Here is a 5000-nt window from a genome sequence, read left to right as displayed (position 1 = left end):
ATGACTGAACGCCTCTAAGTCAGAATCCCGCCTAGGAAGCGACGATACTTTTGTGCCTCGCCCTCGACGGGCAAAGATAAACGGTCGTTCGGCCGTTGCTAGTGCCGAGAGCCGATCTTTCGCGGGCGCGACAAGCGTCGCCCGCTAGTCGGCGAATCCTCCTGTTCGAAACGCGTGGTGCTAAATCATTCGTAAACGACCTAGTTGAAGACCGGGGTGTCGTAATCACTAGAGCAGTATCTTCACTGCGATTTGTTGAGAGTAAGCCTCAAGATCTATCGATTTGTCCGCAAGGTCGGGCGCTAAAAGCGATCTCGAACGCCTCCGGGCGCGCGAGGTTGTTTTTTTTCTAAGTTTTTTTTCGCCGCCGACACTTGTCTTTTTTTTCAATTTTTTTTTTTCAATTTTTCGCTCGCGCGGCGGGCCTTTCCACGTTCACATCGGGGCGAAATTTTTTATGTTTTTCGACAGTCCTTTGCAATTTTTTCGATCTCTCTTTTCGACACTTTTTTGCCGCGCGGCGGGCCTTTGCACGTTCACATCGGGGCGAAATTTTTTATGTTTGTCGACAGTCCTTTGCAATTTTTTCGATTTTTCTTTTCGACACTTTTTTGCCGCGCGGCGGGCCTTTCCACGTTCACATAGAGGGCAGGTCTTTATTTTTTTGTGACTGTCCTTTACAATTTTTTTTTCGCGCACTCGGGCTTTAGCATATTTCCGCCCAGCGAGCAAGAGCATATTTAGGCCGCGGGAGCATGAGCCTGTTTAGGCCGCGCGAGCTTTGAATATATTTCGGCCGCGGGAGCATGAGCCTGTTTAGGCTGCGCGAGCAGTGAGTACATTTCGGCCGCGGGAGCATGAGCCTGTTTAGGCCGCGCGAGCATTGAATACATGTCGGCCGCGCGAACATTGAACATATTTCGGCCGCGCGCGCGAGCAAGAGCCTGTATAGGCCGCGCGAGTATTGAGTACATTTCGGCCGCGCGAGCATGAGCCTGTTTAGGCCGCGCGAACATTGAACATATTTCGGCCGCGCGCGCGAGCAAGCGCCTGTATAGGCCGCGCGAGCGTGTGATATGCCTCGCAATAGTTCAACACCTGGCGCAATCGTGCACCTTTTTTTTACGTTAGAATTTCAAACGGAAGACCCCAGGGACAACACTCATCTTTGCTATACTTGTGGGAGCTGACAAGCTTCGACAAGTAAAGAATCGGTGAAAAGGCGATTGGCTCGCTGGGCAGATGTTGCTGCTGCGCGAAGAGCCGAGTGTCAGTTTGTCGGGTTCTGAGCGGTCGCTTCGGCGAAGTTGTCTGGCGTGCGTTGCGCTCGCGCCGGTGTTGGCGACGTGGCGGTCGAAAGGCCTGCCGACGAAGTCTTACTCCGGCGGGTGCGACGGGCGGTGACGGTTTTCTGAGTTCGGGCAGCCGAGCAAAGAACGAAATTTTAACGGAGAGAAGCCTTCGGGTTTCGCATCGACCGAGCGACGGCGCCGCATCAGCGGCGCCTCCTTCGTCGGCCTTTCGGGGCTACGCTAAAGTAGCTACCTGGTTGATCCTGCCAGTAGTCATATGCTTGTCTCAAAGATTAAGCCATGCAAGTCTAAGTACGAGCTCTCGTACAGTGAAACTGCGAATGGCTCATTAAATCAGTTATGGTTCATTTGATCGTACGTTTTACGTGGTTAACTGTGGAAATGCTAGAGCTAATACATGCGTGAAGCGCCGACCTCGCGGGAGGCGTGCTTTTATCAGACCAAAAACCGACCGGGCTTCGGCCCGCAACCTTTGGTGACTCTGGATAACTTTGCGGATCGCACGGTCTCGCACCGGCGACGGATCATTCAAGTGTCTGCCCTATCAACTTTCGTCGGTACGGTACTGGCCTACCGAGGTTCTTACGGGTAACGGAGAATCAGGGTTCGATTCCGGAGAGGGAGCCTGAGAAACGGCTACCACATCCAAGGAAGGCAGCAGGCGCGCAAATTACCCATTCCCGACGCGGGGAGGTAGTGACGAAAAATAACAATACAGGACTCTAAACGAGGCCCTGTAATTGGAATGAGTACACTTTAAAACCTTTAACGAGTATCCATTGGAGGGCAAGTCTGGTGCCAGCAGCCGCGGTAATTCCAGCTCCAAAAGTGTATATTTAAGTTGTTGCGGTTAAAAAGCTCGTAGTTGGATTTTGGGCGCAGGCGGCCGGTCCGTCGCAAGGCGTGTACTGGCCGTCCTGGCCTCACCTCCGGTTCTCCGCCGGTGCCCTTGACTGAGTGTCGGCGGCGGCCGGAACGTTTACTTTGAAAAAATTAGAGTGTTCAAAGCAGGCGATTCGCCTGAATAATGGTGCATGGAATAATGGAATAGGACCTCGGTTCTATTTTGTTGGTTTTCGGAGCGCGAGGTAATGATTAAGAGGGACAGACGGGGGCATTCGTACTGTGCCGTTAGAGGTGAAATTCTTGGATCGGCGCAAGACGAACGACTGCGAAAGCATTTGCCAAGAATGTTTTCTTTAATCAAGAGCGAAAGTCAGAGGTTCGAAGACGATCAGATACCGTCCTAGTTCTGACTATAAACGATGCCAACTAGCGATCGGGGGGCGTTAGTTTTACGACCTCTCCGGCAGCTTGCGGGAAACCAAAGTCTTTGGGTTCCGGGGGAAGTATGGTTGCAAAGCTGAAACTTAAAGGAATTGACGGAAGGGCACCACCAGGAGTGGAGCCTGCGGCTTAATTTGACTCAACACGGGAAATCTCACCCGGCCCGGACACAGTGAGGATTGACAGATTGAGAGCTCTTTCTTGATTCTGTGGGTGGTGGTGCATGGCCGTTCTTAGTTGGTGGAGCGATTTGTCTGGTTAATTCCGATAACGAACGAGACTCTGGCTTGCTAACTAGTTACGCGACCCAATCGGTCGGCGTCTAACTTCTTAGAGGGACTAGTGGCGTTTAGCCACACGAGATTGAGCAATAACAGGTCTGTGATGCCCTTAGATGTTCGGGGCCGCACGCGCGCTACACTGACCGGATCAGCATGTGCTCGCCTTGGCCGACAGGTCTGGGTAACCCGCTGAACCCCGGTCGTGCTAGGGATAGGGAATTGCAATTATTTCCCTTGAACGAGGAATTCCCAGTAAGCGCGAGTCATTAGCTCGCGTTGATTACGTCCCTGCCCTTTGTACACACCGCCCGTCGCTACTACCGATTGAATGGTTTAGTGAGGTCCTCCGATTGGACCTGGCGCGGCCGGCAACGGTCGAGCCGGCGTCCGAGAAGACGATCTAACTTGATCATTTAGAGGAAGTAAAAGTCGTAACAAGGTTTCCGTAGGTGAACCTGCGGAAGGATCATTAACGGTCTCGCAAACGCTTCGGCGAACGCGAAACTCGGACAAGCGAGAGAAAAAGTCTTTGCTACCCGGCGCCCGACCCGCGAGGAGCGGCGCGCCGGCCGGCGATTCGGTCACCCGGTAATGTTTGCGCGTCGAGTGCCGCGGTGCCGCGCGCTCCGGCTTCAAGCGTCGGCCTGGCCGACCGCTCGGCGCGGTCTATTTTGTCACCCTATAGTGCGAGGCACTGTGCGAGCGAAACAATCGTGGATGGCTCTTGGCGGTGGATCACTCGGCTCGTGAGTCGATGAAGGACGCAGCTAGCTGCGTGAATTAGTGTGAATTGCAGGACACATTGAGCATCGACGTTCTGAACGCAAATTGCGGCCTCGGGTCAATCCCGGGGCCGCGCCCGCCTCAGGGTCGCGTTGCAAACGTTCCGCGCGGGGATTTCTCCGCGCGGCTGCTGCGGCGTCGGACGCGCGAGCGCCCGTCCCGCTCAAGACAGCACGGCACGATGCGCGACGATCGCGACCAGAATCCCGCGCGGCGGCGGCGAGTCGACCTCGAAGAGGCCAACGGCTGGCGGCTCAAGGGCGGGAATCGAGGTGCGCGGCGGCGCGCGGCGCCGACGGCGAGCGCGGAACGGGAAGAATAGTCCCGGTCCTTACTTTCGGCCTGAGGTCGGACGAGGCTACCCGCTGAATTTAAGCATATTACTAAGCGGAGGAAAAGAAACTAACGAGGATTCCCTCAGTAACGGCGAGTGAAGCGGGATGTGCCCATCGCCGAATCCGCGCGCTTTTGGAGTGCGCGGAATTGTGGCGTACGGAATTCGTCACGGCGCGCTTCGCCGGTCGCCCGCGTCCTTCTGATCGAGGCCTTTTCCCAGAGAGGGTGTCAGGCCCATGGCGGCGACAGGCGGGCGCGCTACGGCGTCTTCCCAGAGTCGGGTTGTTTGGGAATGCAGCCCAAAGCGGGTGGTAAACTCCATCTAAGGCTAAATACGGTCACGAGACCGATAGCGAACAAGTACCGTGAGGGAAAGTTGAAAAGCACTTTGAAGAGAGAGTTAAAGAGTACGTGAAACCGTCGAGAGGCAAACGGGAGGGCCTGTCGGGTCGCCCGGTCGCTTTCAGCCGGCCCCCTGTCGGCGACGTTGTCGTGCGGACCCTCACGGGCCGCCGGCGGCGCCGCCCGATCGGGGACCAGCGCACTAGCGCCGGGCGAAGGCCGCGACCGTCTGGACGGCGGCGAGAAGGCCGCGCGCAAGGTAACCCGGCCTCGGTCGGGTACTATAGGCGCGCGTGTCCGTCGGCCCGCCGTTCGGGCGAGGAGAGATCGCCGCGTCTGCCCTTCGGGGCCGAGCGCCCGGTGCCGGCTGGGGCGTCGTGGGTCGGGGACTGTTCTCAGTGCCCAGCCTCTTCGTCTCGGTCGCGCTTCCGGTGTCGTTTCGCGAGGCGCACGGGGTCCGCGGCTGAAGTCAGCCACCTTCCCGACCCGTCTTGAAACACGGACCAAGGAGTCTAACGTGAGCGCGAGCCACGGGGCAGTACGAAACCCATGGGCGCAGTGAAAGTGAATGTCGGCGCGGTCCGGCGGAGGTGAGACGTCGTCGTTCGCGGCGGCCGCATCACCGGCCGATCTCGTCCGCTTTGCCGGAGAGGTCGAG

The 5000-nt window shown here is 56.9% G+C and overlaps 2 non-coding genes and 2 pseudogenes across 2 annotated transcripts; all 4 read left to right on the top strand.

Moving 5' to 3' along the window:
• The window catches only part of LOC146142821 (large subunit ribosomal RNA), a 1368-nt pseudogene extending 1081 nt beyond the window's left edge, over nucleotides 1-287 (top strand).
• Nucleotides 288-1542: 1255 nt separating this feature from the next.
• LOC146142820 (small subunit ribosomal RNA) lies at nucleotides 1543-3353 on the top strand. The gene has a single exon (XR_014500206.1). It is a non-coding gene; the product is annotated as a small subunit ribosomal RNA (ribosomal RNA).
• Nucleotides 3354-3600: 247 nt separating this feature from the next.
• Nucleotides 3601-3754, top strand: LOC146142819 (5.8S ribosomal RNA). The gene has a single exon (XR_014500282.1). It is a non-coding gene; the product is annotated as a 5.8S ribosomal RNA (ribosomal RNA).
• A 248-nt stretch (nucleotides 3755-4002) lies between these two features.
• LOC146142818 (large subunit ribosomal RNA) overlaps nucleotides 4003-5000 on the top strand; it is a 3679-nt pseudogene continuing 2681 nt past the window's right edge.

The sequence above is a fragment of the Ascidiella aspersa genome, chromosome 5 (genome assembly GCF_963924565.1).
Source record: "Ascidiella aspersa chromosome 5, kaAscAspe10.2, whole genome shotgun sequence".
Taxonomy (NCBI): Eukaryota; Metazoa; Chordata; class Ascidiacea; order Phlebobranchia; family Ascidiidae; genus Ascidiella; species Ascidiella aspersa.
This window is presented reverse-complemented; position numbering and strand designations above follow the sequence as displayed.